General features: G+C 42.2%; 1 long non-coding RNA gene across 1 annotated transcript in view; it reads right to left on the reverse strand.

The window, feature by feature from the left end:
* The window catches only part of LOC130362002 (uncharacterized), a 403,353-nt gene extending 385,488 nt beyond the window's left edge, over window positions 1-17,865 (reverse strand). The window contains exons 1-2 of the long non-coding RNA XR_008891231.1: window positions 17,806-17,865; window positions 6,334-6,522 (exon numbers count right to left, since the gene is read on the reverse strand). This is a non-coding gene — a long non-coding RNA (uncharacterized LOC130362002). The remainder of the gene's footprint in view (window positions 1-6,333; window positions 6,523-17,805) is intronic.
* Window positions 17,866-21,945: the final 4,080 nt, after the last annotated feature.

Below are 21,945 nucleotides of genomic sequence, written 5' to 3' on the forward strand. Positions count from 1 at the left end.
GGCCTAGTTCCCACAGTCAAAGGCTTTCTTAATTACCAATTGACCTACATTTATAAATCACAAGTAAAGTTTAACCACAACACTGTAACACTGTAACACTCCATCCGAACAACCACCAGGGTCTCCCATCCACTGTACTGCCAAGACCCTCCTGCTTATCTTACAGTTTTACATAACGTGAGATCCCCATAGACCACAATGGGCCTATTGGTTTCAAGAGCCAAAAAATCACAGAGTTAATGCACTAGCCCATGAGTTCCCTATACCATACACATACCCTGGAGGCTGACGTCACACTCAGCCTCCAATACCGTTCAGACACGCCAAAATTCAAAAGTTTAATGTAATAATGTATTCATGGTTCTTTGTATATATCAAACACTGTGGGCTTCATTTACTAAGAGTTTCAGGTTTTTACTAGTGGTAATAGTTGTTTCAGACATGCAGGATTCCTCTCTATTCACTATTGGGAAAAGTCGGGAACATTTTCTGACCAGCTTTTTCTAGGTCGATATTTCCAGCCATTTACTCACAGGATTTTCTGTGAATTCCATAGTAAATCGGTCAGGTTATGAAACCACGCCCCCTTTGGGCTGACCACGCTCCTTTTTCGGATTTGTCGGGTTTTTCAGGCGCACACTGTCGCACACTGGCGCAGACATGTCTCAGACAAAATAACTAGACAAAAACTGGTCGGTTTCAGCTTAGTAAATGAGGCCCTGTATCCTCACAGTGTAACTTGGACCTGAGGAAGGAGGGAGCCCCTCCGAAACGCGTAGTCCTTATGTAGTACCACTTTTTATGATATTAATAAAAATTTTTATACAAGCTACTCCTGACTCCCGTGTCATCACGACGCCAGTGTAGTGCTCACAGTGCCGAAGTCGGTTTTCGCTGGAAGAACAACGGAACCCCTGCCAGGATTCCGGTCCTCCACATCTGTATCCTTGCAATATGATTAAAATGATACCCATGGCTAGATACTTTTATATTTTTACATCGCTTGAAAAAAAATCTAAAAGTTTTTGTACAAAATCAGTAATCTAAAATTGCCCTATTTTCCCCACCTATAACTTTTTCATTTTTCCATATATAGGGTGGTATGAGGGCTAATTTTTTGCGCGTCATCTTTACTTTTTTATTGAAACCACATTTGCATATTTAAAACTTTTAGATCACTTTTTATAAATTTTTTGGGAATAAAATGTGACTAAAAAGAAGCATTTTGGGATTTTTTTATTTTTTACGTTTACGCCGTTCACTGTACAGGATCATTAAAGGGGTACTCCGGTGCTTAGACATCTTATCCTCTATCCAAAGGATAGGGGATAAGATGCCTGATCGCGGGAGTCCCGCCGCTGGGGACCCCCGTGATCTTGCACGCGGCACCCTGTTTATAATCAGTCCCCGGAGCGTGTTCGCTCCGGGTATGGTTACCGGCGACCACAGGGCGGGTGGCGTGTGATGTCACGCCTCCGCCCCCGTGTGACGTCACGCTCCGCCCCTCAATGCAAGCCTATGGGAGGGGGCATGACCACTATCACACCCCCTCCCATAGGCTTGCATTGAGGGGCGGAGCGTGATGTCACACGGGGGTGGAGGCGTGACGTCATACGCCGCCCGCCCTGTGGTCGCCGGTAATCAGGCCTGGAGCGAACACGCTCCGGGGACTGATTATATCACGGGGGTCCCCATCGGCGGGACTCCGTGTTAAGGCATCTTATAGGGGATAAGATGTCTAAGCACCGAAGTACCCCTTTAATATTATATTTAGATAGTTCGGACATTTACGCACGCGTCGATACCAAATATTACTTTTACATTTTTCAACGTTTTATTACAATTTTTATCTATAGCAATCATTTGATTGCTAATACTGTTCAGTGCTATGCATAGGACATAGCCCTGATCAGTATTATCAGTCATCTTCTGATCTGGTCTGCTCGATCTCAGACTAGAGCAGGAGACGCCAGGAGACGGACGGAGGCAGATGATCGGATCACCGCGGCAGGGATGCGGGCGATCCGATCATCTAATTTAACATTTGCACTGCCGCAGATGCCGTTGATCTGTACTGATCATGGCATCTGAGGGGTGAATGGTGGACATCCGCGTGATCGCGATTGTCGGCCATTGGCGACGGGTCCAGTCGTGTATGACGCGAGCACCGCTCCGATGCTCACAGTCATACACAGGAATCCACGGACAGTATTCTAGCTCCTATCACAGTGGTCTTCAACCTGCGGACCTCCAGATGCTGCAAAACTACAACTCCCAGCATGCCCGGACAGCCTATCACATTATCCACCACAAGAAACTGCAGGGAGCTGCTGCTGGGAGGAATCTTATATAGTGAAGGGGTGGGATACTTTCCTATAATGGTTGCTATGGATGTTGCTAACCTCTGACAGCTGTATCTGCATAATTTTCATTGGCCCACAAACTTTGCGAATATTCGCATACGCCAGTCTCACACCGTAGTATTGGGAGTCTTTGGACCAAACACAAGCTGGAAACAGAGAGGGATGATCAGTGATCACTGTGATGTGTACTGTTTATTTAAAAAAAAAGCGAATATTCGTAATTGCGAATATATAGTGCTATATTCGCAATATTCGCGAATATGCGATATTCGCGATTAAAATTTGCATTGCGAATATTTGGGAGCAACACTATAATCAAGGTCCTGGATTACCAAAATTGTAAAAAGGTATACAAAACCCTATAAGGCTAGGACTCCACTGAGATTTTTGCCCTGCAATTTTTGTGGCATAAAAACGCCAGAAAAAATGCCAGAAAAACTGCCACAGTTTTTCCCTGCGTTTTTTCTTGCGTTTTTACCTTTGTGTGGAATTTGACGTTTTTGGCCCCTTTGGCGTTTTTTTTTTTTTTTTTACAGAATAGTTGTGTACCAAAAAATAAAAAATAAAAATAAAAAAATGTCATAGGTCAATTAATTTCACTGAAAAAGAAGGTCGTCATCGACCCGCGAGGCAGGTATATTTTTTCACACTTGTTAGTTAATCAACATGAAATGATCTTAGCCTTCATTTATGTCCCTCCCCCCTTCAAGAGCTATATTTTTGAACCACTTCTAACATTCCTGAAGGGACTGGAGGGCCTCCCATTATATGTAATGGGAGACTTTAACTGCCCCATGGATCTGGTCAGGGACAAGGGGAGCGGGGAGGCCTCTCAAAATTTACCACAAGGCAAACAATCTTTGCTTAGTCGTATTGTTACAGAATTATACTGGATCAATATTTGGAGGGAACTCCATCCAGAGGGCACAATATACTCCTGTTACAGTGCTTTTTATAGAGCTGCCTCGCGGATCGATTTGGCATTCTGTAACTTATTGGCATCAAAATGTATCAATAAAAATCTTGTACGGTAGTAGAACAGTATCTGACCGTGTTCCATTGATGATAGATATCCAAGTGGAGTAGAGGTCACGGACTAGTAAAGCCTTTTGACTGAATCCCCATTGGCTCTCAAACATTGATGGTAAGGAGCAAATTTTAAAGGAACTAAGGGTATTTTTTTTAAAACAACACTGACTCAGCATCACCCCATATAATTTGGGACACGTGTAAAGCTGTCCTGAGGGGCCTTCTTATCCGTGAAATTTCATATAAAAAACATTTTTTAAGCAGGAGGAAGAAGGCTGAAGACAGAAGGCTAGGAAAGCAGAAGTGGAGCACGTGTTGGACCCCGGGCCAGATAAATTTAATATAATGAAAGAATCTTAAGATAAATGCGGTGTCCCGTTACCGTATTGCATCCAGTACCTAGTGCAGAGGTCCCCAAAGCCAGAGTAACTACGTTCAGGTAGGGTTCCTCAGGTGGGACAGCCCCTAGTCGCCTCTCCTTGAGTCTAACTTTGGTGTTAATAAATGTATATATTGATAATTATAGCTATATTTTATAGGAATATATAGTACTTACCTTGTTCAGCGTCGCAAGACCTTCGGTCATGTGACCATGTTAGTAGCCTCTATGGTATGTTGCAGGACCTTGGGAGGTCCTTGGGTCACGTGTTGCCCACAAATCTCTGTAATGGTGATTGACATCCGTTTTGACCAATTAGCATTAGTCCTGCCCCTGCCCATATACGGGAGCTGCGTCCAATTATCGCTCTCTTGGGTTGCTGCTCTCGTGGATGCCGGACTAACAGGACGGTGCTACGCAACTTTCAAAGACACGCTAGGCCTCAAAACCTGCGGCCTTAGCAGAACCAAAAATCGTGAGTTTTACTCTAATTCCCGCTAATGCTAGCGTGACTACTGGACCGCAACTAATTCCCCTAAATCCAGTGGAACAGCGCAATAGACTAAAAGATTTCTAAAGCTAAAGTCCCAACCATTGTCAATCTCCAAAGGAAGCTGTTGTTATGATTAGTGTTGAGCCATATTCTAATTCGCGATATTTTGCGAATATATGGACGAATATTCTTCATATATTCGCTAAATTTGCATATTCGTAATGTTCGCGTTTAATTTTCGCATATGCGAAAATTCCCTAATGCGAAAATTTGCATATGCGGAAATGAGCATATACAAAAATTTGCATATACAAAAATTTGCACATGCAAATTTTCGCATATGCGAAAATTTGCTCGCCAGTCTCACACAGTAGTATTAGAGCCTTCTTTACACCACACAAGCTGGAAACAGAGAGGGATGATCACTGTGATGTGTACTGTGGAAAAAAAAAACGAATATTCGTAATTGCGAATATATATTGCTATATTTGCGAATATTCACGAATTTGCGAATGTGCGATATTCGCGAATAAAATTCGCACTGCGAATATTCGCGAGCAACACTATTCTCCTTATCGGGATAGGTCTGAACACTCAGACCCCACACCAATCAAAACTTTTGACATGTCGCTTGGACACGTCAAGTTTTTTCATTTTACATCTTCACTAGACGAATTATGTAAGTTTTTTGGCTCAATTTGTGCCAAAAATCTGGCATTGCACCATATTTATTATGCATCTTAGGTACTTTGTAGACACTTTCGTGACATGCTCAACATTGACTAAACAGTCCAAAGATGCATCAAAAGCATAAGCTACATTGACACAATTATGGGGTGCCAAATGGTTGTTATTGCAGACAGGAGACTTTTGAGAGCCTCCCAGCCGGCCATATTTGTGCTTCTACTATGCCTTGCTATAGGCAGAGGTATTGTGTTTTGTTTTGTTTTTTTATATACTATTGCATCTCTAATATAAAAAATTTGAAACACCTTGCTTTTACGTTTTAAATAAAGAAATGTAAACTACAAATAAAATAAAAATTTGTGTTGCCAGGTACATAAAAATTTAGATCAATTAGAATATAATGTTATTTGTCAGAATTGCCATTTAACCCCTTACATAACAAAAAACATGGATTTAAAAAATCCCATCTATCCCAAATTAAGAGCAATACAGATGATTACACAAAAAACAAGCCCTCACACAGCTGTGTAGATGGTGGGAAGGGGTTAATGATACAAGTATACCAGTATAATTAGATAGCAGTCTTCATTGTCGAGATCAATGACTGAGCAGTACTCAGCATTAGATAAAAGTCTAATTTATATAGGGGGACAAACTGTATATAATTATAACAGAGGATTCAAACATCTAACAAGTGAAGTGTAAGGATGTTTGCGGCTAATAACATCATCCATATGCTGTACACAGGCTTCCCAGGAAAACATCACCCTAGGAAATTGACAATTAATGATAAAAGCTACCATGCAATATTTGGCTGTCAAACCCAATTAACGAAGAATTGAAACCTTGTTATAGGTAGAGGGTTATTATTAGTATGTATGTAAAAGCTTGATGGTTGAATTTTATCATTAGCAAAATCTTGCCTACAAAACATTTAGTTATTTTTTTCCTCTTTTCTCATCTGGTGATGTATTTATAACCTCAATAGTACTCATGATCAGTATAAGAATTGTCTAATCTGTTACTTTAATCATCTCTTTAAACCCATTACAATCATGTGACTTCATGTCATTTCACTCTGATCACTGGCCCAGAACAGCAGTTAATGACAAGACTAACTTCTTTTACACTACAATATGACACCAATTGCACAGACTAGATATGTGAAATAAGGTATGGCGGGAAATGTAGGAGGAGCTTGACAGACTTATGTAGCATTATCATACACTAATTTTGGCTTACAGAATTCAAAAGAAGATGTATCCAACATGGTGACTCAATCCATACAAACATTTCTTTAAAATGATAACAGGTTAGTAAAAGCAGTGTTTGATTATTGGGGTCTCTGTGGACCACCAGTAGAGTTGTCTGTTAGGGTCTACCTGTAATGGGTCTGACTGTTTCTGGCAGCAGCTCCAGCCCCTTCTGTTGAGCGGCAGTCCCATTTCTCACCCTGAAAACATCCAGGCCACTCAGGAAGTGCAGGCGACTGACCAATTGTCTCCAGCCTTAGGGTCCACATCCTCCTGAGCTGGTCTACTTATACTGCACTACAGTCTTCATGTTCTTGCCTGCAATAAAGAATATTTTCATTTTTTTTGGACCTGGTTTGCTATTTACCTTTGTATCTTGTATATATTCTTAGCCTGTATCCTTGACTACTCTATTAATTTTGATTCTGCATCACACTATGTCTGTTACAGATGTGGCTAGTTTGACATTATGTTTATTTCTGCATCCCCTGTTAGTTCTTCTATTGCTGTTCAGTTGTTTGTTTGCTTTTATGAAGATGTGAGTAGAAGCTTTGACAGAGGAATGGCTGTGGATATAGTGTTTCTGGATTTTGCTAAAGCGTTTGATACTGTCCCTTATAGACGTCTGACAGGTAAGTTAAGGTATTTGGGCTTGGAAACTTTAGTTTGTAACTGGATTGAACACTGGCTCATGGATCGTACCCAGAGAGTGGTGGTCAATGATTCGTACTCTGATTTGTCTACGGTTATTAGTGGTGTACCCCAAGGTTCAGTACTGGGCCCGCTGTTGTTTAATTTATTTATCAATGATATAGAGGATGGCATTAACAGCTCTGTTTCAGATGACACTAAGCCTTATAGCACAGTACAGTCTATAGAGGATGTGTATAGGTTACAAGATGCCTTGGATAGACTAAGTGTCTGGGCATCCACTTGGCAATGAAGTTATGCATCTGTGTACTTATAACATGCATGCGTCGTATGTCTTAGGGGGTGTTAAACTTGCAGAGTCACTGGTAGAGAAGGATCTGGGTGTACTTGTAGGTCACAGACTTCAGAATAGCATGCAATGTCAAGCTGCTGCTTCCAAGGCCGGCAGGATATTGTCATGTATAAAAAGAGGCATGGACTCGAGGGACAGGGACATAATACTCCCCCTTTATAAAGCATTGGTACGACCTCACCTGGAATATGCTGTTCAGTTTTGGTCACCAGTCCATAAAAGGGACACTGTGTTGACGGAAAGGGTGCAGAGACACGCGACTAAACTAATATGGGGCATGGAACATCTTAGCTATGAGGAGCGATTAAAGGAGTAACAATTGTTTAGTCTTGAGAAGAGACGTTTAAGGGGGGACATGATAAACATATATGAATATATTAATGGCCCATACAATACATATGGAGAAAAGCTGTTCCAGGTTAAGCCCCCTCAAAGGACAAGGGGGCACTCCCTCCGTTTGGAGAAGAAAGGGTAAGTCTCAAGGGGCAACACGCCTTCTTTACCATAAGAACTGTGAATTTATGGAACAGTCTACCTCAGGAACTAGTCACAGCAGGAACGATTAATACATTTAAAACAGGGTTAGATACATTCCTGGAACAAAATAACATTAATGCTTATGCAGAAATATAAAATCCCATCCCTTCCCCCAATATCCCACCACACCCCTACCCTTGAATTCCCTGGTTCAACTTGATGGACGTATGTCTTTTTTCAACCATACTAACTATGTAACTATGTAAACCTTTTTTGCCCTGACCTTTTTCTTGACTTCTTTACAGTAGTGTTTGTTACTTTGCCTCAAATACATCCTGTACCTTAGTAGCGTAGGGAGTTAAACTGTGGTTGGGGCTACCCTATTAAGGGGTGGGAATCCCAAAAGGCAGAGACAAAGGCTGTAAGTCAGTACAGGGCTGCATTTTTTCCTGCCCAGTGTAACTCTAATCTAGGGTAACATGCATATAGTACTTGCTCGTTTTAAGGCCTGTAGGGATCATATATATATATTTTTTTTATTGGTACCAAAATAAATGTATTTTGAATAGGTAATCTTAAATTATTTTTTTGTAATTCTAAGGTCCCGGTAGGTTGAATTGAACATATTCTAGTGCATATAAATAAGCTAGCGTAGTTGTAAAAATGTTTCTCCTTTTTTAAATAAAAATGAAATATTTAAGATGGCTGTATTGAAAAAAATAGCACCTTGTGTAAACATACTATTAACAGAACCCTGTCAGCCTTCGTCTATGGTTTGCTTTGGCTATTTGAGCTAGATTAACATAATAGTTATTTATTTATTTATTTATTTTTACTCCACTGTGTTCAATGTTTCTACAACTATAATTACCATTCATTACTTGCAAATAAATGTTATTTACTGCAACACCTGCAAGTAAACATAAAAATACACTTATTAAAGACAAACTGCAAACACATACAAAGGTACATGATGTTTTGAAAGCAGTAGCTGTTCAACCAGCATGTGCTCAATACCAAATACTGTTTGTACAATTACACCAGCTTATCATTTTCAATTTATAATTTCTCAAAGCATTTTTGAAACAGATTTTGCCATCAGCATGCCACTCCATTTAGTGCGGCCCAGGCTCCAGGGCATCTAAAATGGCGGGTCCACATGTGAGGACATGGGGCAAGAAATCCTGGTAAGGTGGGAACAAGGGTAGCGGGATGACCCTGAATCACATGCAGAATGCAGCCTATCCACAGCCAGTCACCCCTGTGATGTCAAAGCCCTATATAATCGGCAGCCATATTGCAGCCAGTCACTTCAGCCTTTCACTGCAGAGAGATTGATAGGGGCAGAGAGCACTGTGTGTTGCACAGAAAAGCTTTTACCAGCAGTGATTCACCTCCTAGTCAAGTCAGCGTTCTGTTGCACAGAGAGAAGTACAGAGAGCAGTGTGTGTTTCACAGAAAAGCAGCGATTCTTACTGCAGCGATTTACCTCCCAGTCACTGTCTACAGAATTCTATTACAAAAAGCAGTGTGTTGCACAGAAGAACAGCAGCGATTCAGCTCAAACACAAATCTTGCCTTGAAGCACTGATAGGAAGAGAGTGAGATTGAGAGAGTGCAATTTTGGGTGTAGTACACAGCGACTGTGTGCTGCAGCACTGGTGTGTACTGCTGGTGTTGTGCTCAAATACTTTAAGCGTACTGCAGCACATTTTTCTGCCCTCATTAGTGCATACCACATACGTACATATAAGTGGTGTACTATTTTGATCCTGTTAAAGTCTCAAGGGCCTAGATACTGTGAAAGGCCAGGCAAAAGTACTCAATGGCTGGTGTTGTACACTAATACTTTTCTAAGTGTACTGTAGCGCATTTTTTTGCCCTCATAAGTGCATACCACATACGTACATCTAAGTGGTGTACTGTTTTGTCTCAAGGTCCTAGATACTGTGAAAGGACAGCCAAAAGTACACACCTGCTACTATTCTAGACAAATGCTGTTAAGCGTAGTGGAGCGCATTCTACTGCCCTCATAAGTGCATACCACATACGTACATCTAAGAGTTGTACCATTTTGTTCCTGATAAAGTCTTAAAGGCCTAGTTACTGTAAAAGGCCAGCCAAAAGGACACACATGCTGCTGTGCTAGACAAATACTGTTTTAAGCGTAGTGAAGCGTATTGTACTCCCCACATATATGCATTATGTATGTGCCAGGATGTGCACAGAGGAGTGGCAGAGGCCTAAATTCATCAGACACAGGCAGAGGTTGCAGCAGACTAAGGGCGAGTGGCAGCAGGAGTCTCAGTGAGAGGCCTGATCTCCCGGTATCAGCTAGCAGTCGTGTGTCATCCAGCAACCCCTCTGGTTAACACGATCACTTCATCACAAGTTACATCTGATACCCCCAAGCAACAGTCGGTGGGTTCCTCAGACACAACCCTCAGTTGTCATGGCTCGGGAACAGTCCCTGTCCTCACATTGCCTCTGTTCAATGCTGTTCCCTCCCCTACAGAGGTACATTATTCTGTGGGTTCAGCTCCACTGAGGATGATCTAATAGAAGACAGTCAGCAGCTACTGCCCAGCCAAGAAGTGGAGGAGACATCCTCTGCTTTCTCCGCTAGGTGGGCAAGTAGTGATGAGGAGAGTGACGTGGGAGGTGTTGTTGCCAGCGTTCAGGGTCCTGAAGCAGACACTGTTGAGAAACCTGAGGAGGACATTAGTGACGTGCAGATACTTGTTGATGATGATGAAGACGATTGCAATTGGGTGCCGGGTGCAGAAGGGGCTTCATCATCATCAGGAGAAGAGGGTTGCAGGTTGCCCGTGAGGCAGCAGCTGAGCCAGCAAGGGGGTAGCATGATAGGCAGGCATCATAGAGGCAGAAGTGGAAATTCCTGAGCCAATCGTGCCCATGGGAGACCACCTGTTTCGTGGCAGCCTACTTTCCCGGGAGGTAGTGGAACAGGGGTTCCTGGAGACGGCGGCAGTAGCAGTCAATAAGTGGAGACTGTTGGTGGGAAAATCAGCTACTCGGCGGTGTGGCAGTTTTCAATCTACCATCCGGAGGAGGTCAACATAGCCACATGCAAGATGTGTTGGCAGAAGGTGAAGCGTGGCCAGGGTCCCAATGTTGGCATCTCGGCCCTGCATCAACTTATGCTGCACCACCATAAAGCGGCATGGGAGAACAGTGCTTCCGATGTGGTGGTCCAACCTTCTGCATCACCCAGTGGCCCGCCGCTCCCTCTTTCAGGCAGCCAAGGCTACACCACCTCAGCTGAAGGAGCTGTGTGTCATACCCTCCTTCTGTCACTACATATGCTCCTGCTCCTCCTACTTTGAGTCAGCAATCCATCGGAGAAGCCATATCCAATAGATACGCGCAATAGATGTCCTTTACGGCCCACTGGGTGAATATAGTTCCTGCTCAGCCACAACACCAACTTGGACAGGTCACACCTCTTCCTCCACCATGCTCTCAGGCCGTTGGTCCTGTTACAGGGTGAGGCTCCGCCTCCTCAACCTCCACCGTGTTTTAAGCCTTCACTGCACTGACAAGTCTCAGTGCCCCTTCATGTGTGCAGGGCACAGCGGTGTCACGCTGTTCTTCACATGGTTTGCCTTGGCGAAAGGAGTCACACAGGGGAGGAACTGATAAAAGTCATTCATAAAGAAATCGAAGCATGGCTTACTCCATGAAAACTGGAAATGGGAACCATGGTGACTGACAATGGGAAGAACATCTTGTCTGAGCTGCAACAAGGAAGGCTGAGCCATGCGCCCTGCATGGCACACATGTTCAATCTGGTTGTCAAGCACTTCCTGAAGTGTTCCCCCCATTTGCAAGACATCCTAAAAATGGGAAGTAAACTTTTCATGCACTTCAGCCACTCGTACACTGCAAAGCACACCTTCCTTGAGCTGCAGAGTCAGAACGGTATCCCCCAACATAGTCTGATTTGCGACATTGCCACATGTTGGAATTCCACCCTCCATATGTTGGACCGACTACAGTGGTCCCTCAACATACGATGGTAATTCCTTCCAAACGACCCTTCGTTTGTCGAATCCATTGAATGTTGAGGGATTCGTGCAATGTAAAGTATAGGAAGTTATACTCACCTGTCCCCGCTGCTCCGGACCGCGTCCTCACCGCTCCCGATGCTGTCCCAGGGGCTCCCGATGCTGTCCCGCTGCTCCGGCATCTTCTTTGGGATCCTCAGGCTTTTTCCGCATTTTCTCTGGTGTCCGGGCCTCGCTTTCTGGTGACGTTATTACGTTGCGGCGCAGGGACGGCATGTGCAGCTACGTAATAACGACGCCGGAAAGCGAGGCCCGGACCCCGGAGAAGATGCAGAAAACACAGGAGGATCGCGAAGTGGACCCGGAGCAGCGGGGATAGGTAAGTGAACCTGTCCAGGATACTTAAACTGCTATCCGACAGCAGCTTAAGCATTTTGCGCTGTCGGATAGCAGTTAATGCGATGGCCCCGACATATAAAAGCATTGTATATCGATGCTGACATCGACATGCGATGGCCTCTGAGAGGCCATCGTATGTCGATTTGATCATATGTCGGGGCCATCGCATGTCGGGGGGTTACTGTATACGAACAGAGAAAAGCCATCACCGATTTATTTATGATCCAAGCACATAGGGGTCCCCTGTGTAACTTCAATGTCAACCAGTGGCAGCTCATACGTGACACCTGCCGTTTGCTGAGGCCCTTACAGGATGAACGACATAATTCCACTGCTTAATTTCCTACAACACGTGTCGGAAATAATGACTGGTAAGGGCACTGGAGAAGTGGTGCCTACATCTCACGGCCACATGAGCCCTGTGGGGGCTGAACTGGAGGAGGAGGAGGGGGAGGGGCATGGTGAAGCACAGTCTAGGTTTCATCAAATGGGTGGTTTTTCTAGTCATCTGACAGGAGAGGAGGAGCAGGAGCAGCCAGATGAGCTAGAGGGTTATGAGGAAGGCGAGACAGAGGACCCAGGCACACCGTGGCAGTATGCAGCGGAGATGGAGGCAGGGAGTCCCTCTGAGTCACTTGCACAAATGGCACGATGCATGCTCACTTTCTTGCATAGTAACCGCCAAATTGTCACCATTTGGCAGCGGGATGACTTCTGACCCTCCACCTTATTGGACCCTCGCTTCCGGCACAAAATGGGGGCCTTTTTTACGCCCACTGAGAGGGAGGACAAACTGACCTACTACAGAGACATCCTACATAGTCAGCTGGCCGATGCCTATCGGCGCCATCTTCCATCATCTTGCAGGTCTGACTCGGGGGGCGCTCTGCACTCACCTTCCACTGCATGACTGCTGGGGAGAGGTGTGGTGGCAGGAGCAGTACCAGCTCCATCACCAGCAGCCTGATGAGTACCTTTCTTCACCCGCATAGTGAAGCAACTCATCAGCAGCAGGTAGACCGGGAGCAAGACCTGAACCAGCAGGTGGTGGCATACCTTGATATTCCAATGCTAACACACCTTGAAGATCCGCTGGACTTCTGGGCAGCCAAACTTGATTTGTGGCCACAATTAGCAGTTTGTCCTGGAAAAGCTGTCCTCCCCGGCCAGTAGTGTGCCATCAGAGCGGGTGTTTAGTGTGGTGGGGGCCATAGTCAACCCAAGGAGAACTCATCTGTCCATGAAAAATGTGGAGAGACTGACCTTTGTGAAGATAAATCAGGCATGGATCAGACAGGATTTCACCACCAATGCCTGATGCATGAGAGTAGATTGACCATGGTGCCACACCAACACTTCACAAATATGGATAGTGCTAAACAGATTGATAGTGCTGCTTCCCAGTTACAAACATTCCTCCACATCAGACCTTTTTTCACCCACCTTCTTCATCGGGTACTGGTATTGCCAATCACCACACCACTCTGTCAGCAGGTCACTTTCAGGACTCCTGATGCTACTGCTGCCACCTCCAGGCTGTGTCATTCAGCCACATATGTTCTCCTCATGCTGCTGCCAATTCCAGGCTGTGTCATTCAGCCATTATGTGGTCTCCTCATGATGGTGCCAACTCCAAGCTGTGTCATTCAGCCACTATATGGTCTACTCATGCTGCTGCCACCTCCACGCTGTGTCATTCAGCCATTATATGGTCTCATCATGCTGCCGACAACTTCAGGCTGTGTCATTCAGCCACTATATGGTCTCCTTTTGCTGCCGCCAACTCCTTGCTGTGCCATTCAGCCACTATATGGTCTACTCATGCTTTCACCACCTCCAGGCTGTGTCAATCAGCCACTAAATGGGCTCCTCTTGCTGCCACCAACTCTAGGTTGTGACATTCAACCACTATGTGGTCTACTTATGCTTCCGCCACCTCCACGCTGTGTCATTCAGCCACTATATGGTCTCCTCATGCTGCCGACAACTCTAGTTTGTGCTATTCAACCACTATATGGTCTACTCATGCTTCTGCCACCTCCAGGCTGTGTCATTCAGCTTGGATATGGTCTCCTCATGCTGTCGCCAACTCCAGGCTGTGTCATTCAGCCACTATATGTTCTCCTCATGCTGCCGACGCCCCCACGCTGTGTCATTCAGCTACTATATGTTCTCATGTTGCCAACTCCAGGCTGTGTCATTCCGCCACTATATGGTCTCCTTTTTGCTGCCGCCAACTCCAGGCTGTGCCATTCAGCCACTATGTGGTCTCCTCATGCTGCTGCCAACTCCAGGTTGGGTTATTCAGCCACTATATGGTCTCCTCATGCTGCAGGGACATTACCTAAACATTTTTATGGTAGCACTAGCTACCATAAGTCTTAAATTTTTATTTGAAAATTCATAATTCAATTTTAGGGATTGTAAGGCCCTATGGTCTCTTCGTGCTACCTCCAACTCCAGGCTATGTCATTCAGCAACTATATGGTCTCCTCATGCTGCTGGGACATTACCTAAACATTTTTATGGTAGCACTAGCTACCATAAATCTTCAATTTAAATTAGAAAATTCATTATTTTAATCTTAGGGATTGTGAGACCCTATGGTCTCCTGATGCTGCTGGGACATTACCTAAAAATTTTAATGGTAGCACTAGCTACCATAAATCTTCAATTTAAATTTGAAAATTAATATTTTAATCTTAGGGATTGTGAGGCCCTATGGTCTCCTCTTGCTACCGCCAACTTCAGGCTGTGTCATTCAGTCACTATATGGTCTCCTCTTGCTGCCGCCAATTCCTGGCTGTGTCATTCTGCCAGATTATGGTCTCCTCATACTGCTGCTACCTCTAGGCTCTGTCATGTGCCGTCATGTGACATGTGACTCCTTGTTGGATTTGGTCTTTTGTAACCACACATTTTATTATTAAATCTTAAACTTAAATTTAGATTTAAAAAAAATGATAGAGCAACAACAATTAACCATAACTGATTAAATGAAATATTCGCACTTTCAAAGTTAGGGGGGCGCTGAGAGGTAAGGGTTGAAACAGGTGGTATCTCGCCTGGCAGAGGACCGCCAGCTCAATTTTAAGATACAAGTACTAGCTTTTTAACTGCAGCCACTTCTAGCTTTATGCGCCCACTTATCCAATGGTGCAGAAGCTGAATGTGCTCCTGTTCAAGTTGCTGGTACTGCAGTCCCTCCCTTTTGAAGTGGACACTCAGAGTACTAAGAGGCAGAGGCTGGAACAGGTGGGAGCTCGCCTCGCTGCTGACCTCCAGCTCAATGCATGGGTAATCAAAAATTTTTTATAAATACAAATTAAATAAAATAAAAATTACATAAAAATCTGCCAAATCCAGATGCTCTACGGCAGTAATTCTAATAGCAATGCCTGTAATCTGCATGTCATACTGAATAACAGTTTTATTTCACTAGCACAGAACACTTCCTATTTGTGTTAGGACAAGTGTTCTACACCCCTATTGAGCCTTTCTGTAGGCCAGAAATAGCCGCTTTTAATAGCGATTTGCCGCAAATAAATTTAGACTGAACCAAATTTTTCGGGAAAATTCAGCGAATCGACTGAATCGAATTTTTCAAAAATTCGCTCATCTCTACTTACTACTATAGTGTTGCTACAATTTGCACTGATTTCAAGACTACTCAGACACAGAATAAAACCTCACAAGAGGCAGTTGAAAGTTGTAGTTTGTACAAATACTGTTTATGATATAAGGGAAATAATGAAGCATAAACCTTCCAAAAAACATATTGAGTCAAAACCCAATATTTCAATTTAAAAAAAAATTCTGGGAATTATACAAAACAGCTCATCAACATGCTAATGGTTTAATTATCTCCAAACCTTGTGCTCTCTGTACAAAACTGTATAGGAAAAAAAATTAATATAACAAAAACATAGAAATATAAAGAATCTATCTAAGCTGATAAATTTAATGCAGCTTAGATGATTAAATTTATTTATTTTATTTTTTTTTGCTTACTTTAGGCCAAAAGTATGCCAGAACTTTGGTGCATTTGTGGCACAATGCATTGCAATTTAGACTAAAATATAGCAACTAGAAGACATTTGAGGTACCAGAGTCAGTGTGTAAGCAACGTCCAGTAAACAAGCCAGGGTTAAAGTCATAGAATCAGAAGCAGCAGTAAGTTAGGGTTAAGCTGGATAATCAAGACAATTCCAATGTCAGATTAAATCAAACAGGAATCTCAATGACAAGAAGTTTTTAGTATAATTCCTACAACTAAGCAAGGTCTGTGGGTCAGGAAGTACTTCTAAAGGCTGATGCCCATGATAGCTGTCATCACAACCATTCGGTATAGAACACAAGAGCTAGAGCAGAGTCAGGGGTTTGGTAAAGCCAGAGGAGATAGGGGTTTGGTAAAGCCAGACTGGATCCTGGATGTAATGATTCTTATTTGGGGTCTGGTAACTATTAAGGATTGACCGATATTGATTTTTTAGGGCCGATACCGATAATCAGTGAACTTTGATGCCAATATCCGATAACTTATACCGATATTCCGGTATAAGTTATCTGCTATCCCTCCCCTCCCCCCGGCCCCACAGAAGCCGCTGCAGATCAATGATTTAAAGCGGGCGCTTTAAATCAATGAACTGCAGCGGTTTTTGCAAGGCCAGAGACCGCAGCCGCCACCTGCTTCTCTCCCGCCTCCGGTCCCGAGTCCAACCACCGCCGCTGCCCCATTGCCTCCCCCATCCCGGGTTTTATAATTACCTGTTCCCAGGGTCCAAGCTACTTCTGGCTCCGGCGGTGTCCTGAGCTGTCACTGTGTGCAATGACGGTGACGTCGCATTGAGGACATCACTCGTCATTTCACAGCGCACTGCAATAGTGCAGGACGCCGCAAGAGCCAGAAGTAGCACGGACCCCGGGAACAAGTAATTATAAAACCAGGAATGGGGGGAGGCAATGGGGCAGCGGCGGTCTCTGGTCGGGGGGGATTAATTATCGGCATATCGGCAAGGTAATTGCCGATACCGATAATGTCCAAAATCGTGAATATCTGCCGATAATATCGGCCCAACAGATAATCGGTTGATCCAGAGTAACAATTATATGTGTTCATATTACTTGTGCTACCAACATGTTTTTTCTGTTAAAAGAGTTGACCAGAATTAGAAAAAACTGCAGTTTTTCTTGTTTCCAAAAATTGTATTCAAAGGTTGTGTGAGGCATTGCAGGTAAGTCTCATTCACTTTTAAAAAGCATAGCTGCAATACTAGACATAACCCATGGGCTGAACTGTTATTCCCCTTTAAAAAGATGTATAACTGTAAACAATTTGGGATTAATGTCTACACTTGTCTACTCCATGTGTCTAGTTTTTTTTATATTTAGCTATATAGTCCATGTACACTTTAGAATATCAGGTCTGTCTACAAATTCTTAAATTGGCTCATTGATGCTTAACAGGTATATAAGGTCTATTTAGTAACTTAGAATCTTACTACAACTTTTTCGTAGTATTGTATTATTTATAGCCAGTAAACCAAGGTGCCTTACAAGACACCAATCATATAATCACATTACTAATTCTATTTTGACATTTATGTATGAGTAGAGGACAAAAACATAACTCACTTCACAAAATGTTCAGCAACATCTTTCCGATAGAGTTCCGCACCCACTTAGCAAACTTACCTGCAGACTCTGCCTGCTACTTCACAGCATACTCTTTATTTCTTTGTGTATGTACTGAACACTGTTCTGGAGTATTGAAGGACAAACCAAATACATGGTATAAAATTTACTTCAGGCTGCTTACTCCCACCTCTCCCTTCATTTGACAGTTTTGTATAATGAATAAGTCAATATGTAGCATTTTGATCAATCATACTGGCAGACTGACTGAGAAATGTTTTGAGTCTAAAAATGAACAGGATAATGATACTGTATTAGAATGTAGAAAATGGCTTATCAAGCCTTTCCTTACTTTCACATATTCCTTGTCTGTATTTTCTTTATTTTCAACCTAAATTACTTATGGTTAGATGTGCAGTTCAAATTTAAAAGTTGTGGTTCAAACCACATAAAGGTATATTGCAAGGGTAGCTTGGGTTGCCAGCATATTTTGTGAGGCTCCTGTTGGCCCAAACCCATTACAATCATATGTTTAGAATTCTATAAGACAATACATGCCTAGCACAATTCCAAAAAGGAAGAGATAAATAATGGATATGGAGGGCACAGTATATTTTCCCCATCAGGACACTACCTGCAGAAAGTTAGAGCAACCACAGGGAAGAGAGAAGGAGGATTACATACTGTATTATAAGTAAACCGCGTTGCAATACAGTTTCTGCTCTCCTACTCTCTCGTACAAAAATGCTTCAAAGACTAGCAGGAATTGGACAAAGTTTTTAAACACGACTGACTTATTTTGGTGTAAATTTCACATGATCATTCTGTTTAGGTATTACAATTCCTAGAATGCATTGCTTTCCTACTATATGTTGTATAAATAAATATAAAGAGATGAACATAGGATAAAATATGCAGTGTATGAGTACGTTCCCACCTGGTGTATTTGCTGCATATTTGCTGCTGTGTATTTTATTTTCCCATTGAAGTCAATCGGTAGGAAAATACGCAGAGGCAAATACACAGCAAATACACAGCAAAATACGCCAGGTGGGAATGCACCCTATATGTGTACATACCCTAAGGCTGGGTTCACACTACAGAATTCCGCTACATGAAGATTAACATTAACATGAAGTTTTCCGTGAACCCATTCACACTGCCAAATTTTCTGGTCGGAATTTCAAACAAAAAATTCTGTTCAAAAAATCTTACAGAGCATTGGACCTGCTCAATGTTATGGCGGAATATGCTCCACAGACATTGCCATCTATGGGGACGGCAATGTCTGCACGGTGCTAGCGCCAACTGATTCAGTTGGCTGTAGCCGTGCTCGGAAGCTCCAGAGGGAAGCTTTCCGTCTTCCCAATTGTGAACGCAGCCATAAGGTGAATTCACAAATGGCAGATGAATGAAACTGTCTTTGACTTGCAGAAATGTGTGCAAAAATCACCCATGTGTGAACACATCCTAATGTAGTCGACCAGCAGCTTCTGTACTAATCTACCTGCTTAATCCTCCACCTGCGACATTGTTTAGTACAAGACAGCATGCTGTTAACACCCTCATACTTCCAAAAATGTCCCAAAAAAGTAATTTTTACCTCACAAGTGAAAGCAAACAAATATATATTCCCTGATTTATTAAGAGTGGAGTGTTTATTCCAGAGTGATTTCAATATCACTCGTCTTTTTTTTTTTCAGGCTTATTCACTATTCTGTCACACATTTCTTTTTTTTTGTGTCACACATTTTTTTTGTGTTGCACTGGTCAATTGTGTCCCACAAACTCTGAGCTAAAGAAATTAGTTGTGTTTAGACTTGTTTGTTTAAAATTTTTTCCATGAATCAAAAGTATTCATGTGTTTATAATTTTTCAAACATTACAACAATTATCCTTGTTTATCAGCTTAGGTGTTAAATTGATTTAAACCTAATATTGCAAATGTGTTAAAAAGAAAAAAACAAACAAACATTAACTATCACAAAAGCATTCAATATTTTATTCATAAAAGTGTTGAACTGTACAAAATGTTTTCAGGTTATAAAAAAAGTTACTTTCACACAAAACACAATGGCAAACAAACAGTCCCTTGTTAGAAATCACTCCATTTTTTTCGAGTGATTTTGGAAGTACTCTGAGTATTTTTAGTTTTTTGCCGGTAAAATGTAAATTTTTGCATAAATCACTCCCATTTTACGGTGAAAAAAAACACTCCGAGTTGTTTCTAAAGTGTCGGTTGTGTGGCCTAAAATTTGGTCGCATAAATAGTTGCACAGACGATGCGACTAAAATTTAGGCGCTATAACCGAGAAAAAGAGTCGGTTGGATTTTAGTAAATGAGGGCCATAATGTATATGGCAGGGGTGTGTGGGCTAGGAAGAGGTGGTACCTTGAGCTGGAGAGGCTTGTCAGAGGTAATGGAATCACTCAGCGATTATGGCTTAAACTCAGAGAAAATATCTAGCCTCACCTCCTGAGACAACAGATGATGATGAGTCATCTTGGAAGGGAGGAGCCGGTAGCTGCTGAGACAATACCACACTTAGATTGAAAGGACTACACAATTTCCAGTCAGGGGAGAGGCAAGCAAAAGCAAGCTAAAACAGTACAATTTGTGATAATACTATATTAAGAAGTTTTAATAACATATCATTTTCCAATACATGACTATACCTTTAACTCCTGTAATTGCACAGTTCTGTGCAACAAACTTTGGAGAAATTTTTTCCGAACCATTCTCAACAATTCCATGGTCTTACTTTCAGTTTTAGTTATTGTATATAAAGAAATGCTATATTGATGTAAAAGAGTAGAATATATTTTATGCAATGCTTTATAATAGTCCAAAATGCAAAATTTTGATTTTCACGCCAAATCACTGTAATTTTTCACCTAGTAAATTGATTTACTATTATTATGGATAACCATAACCAAGCTATGTGACAAATGCACAATTGTGGTTGATTTTACTAGCACATGCCAGTAAGCACAATCACAACACATTTGTAAGACCATTTAACGTCCATTAATTTTCTATACAGGCCATTTTAGGACATGGGTTTGCAAGTCTGTTCCTGTTTAAGAAAAATGTGGACACAATGTTTCTGTACTTTAAAATGCATATTACTAAAATGAATGTTACTATGAACATGTACATATTCCTTACATTTTCTAGGCAATAAATTTGGCATCAATTTCAGTGAAAAATTATTGACTGTTATGGCTCAATCACATTAGCAAAGTACATCCATTTTAAGTGCACTATGCATTCATTTACTTTGCTTGTCACAATCAAAGACAAAAAATGATTTGCTTGTCAAGGAACACTCAAGGTAGACTGCTTCCTGAGACACTATACTAGCTGAATATTCATGGCATATTGCTTGTCAAGATCTGATGAGGCACCTATGCATAACATATGAATCTGCCACACTAAGTCATAAGAGGAAGAATGCCCTGACTGAAGAGGGGATGGGGACAGTGTTAGGTTAGATTTTCATTTTTCAAAGGCGATCTTTGAAACATTTTATACAAAGAGAAAAGGTAAACTGATTGTATTGTCAAATAATGAAAGCAGGGAATCATACCTATGATATAATACCATTTCATTGGGCTATCATTTCAATTCTGAGCTGCCCAACATGGAGGCACAAGGCATGAAAGTGTCTATAGTTTTGAGCTACAGCAATGGAAAGCACATTAGTCATACTCAAGATAACACAACAATAACAAATAAAAAACTTGTAGGGGAAAAAGATACAATGTTTAATGGAGACAAAGCCTATTTTAACCTTAAAGGAACAGTTCAGTTAATAATTTTTATCTATTATTAGTTTACTCCTTTATAGTTTTTTATTTTTGCAATGAAAATTAATTAAAAATTTACACTCCTACCACCATTATTACCATAGTGAAAAGTAATCAAAACTCATTTTGCCTCCCTCTTCTGGCATCTCCGTCTCGTCTGCTGTCCCTACTGCTACAGCCCTTACCTTCCAAGACGGAGATCACATGACACAACTGCCTAGACGGACCAGCTGAGTCTCTTTCTGTGAGGGAGAGGGGTTGACACCTTCTAGCACTGTTCAGAAGGTATTAAGTTTATGGGCCGGGCCATCCAGTTTTTTTTATTTTATTTTATAAGTTTGCCACTTCCGGCTGCTCTGCCCGTTCTCCGGCCGTTGTGCTCCCTCTCCG

The sequence above is a fragment of the Hyla sarda genome, chromosome 3, assembly GCF_029499605.1.
Source record: "Hyla sarda isolate aHylSar1 chromosome 3, aHylSar1.hap1, whole genome shotgun sequence".
NCBI lineage: Eukaryota > Metazoa > Chordata > Amphibia > Anura > Hylidae > Hyla > Hyla sarda.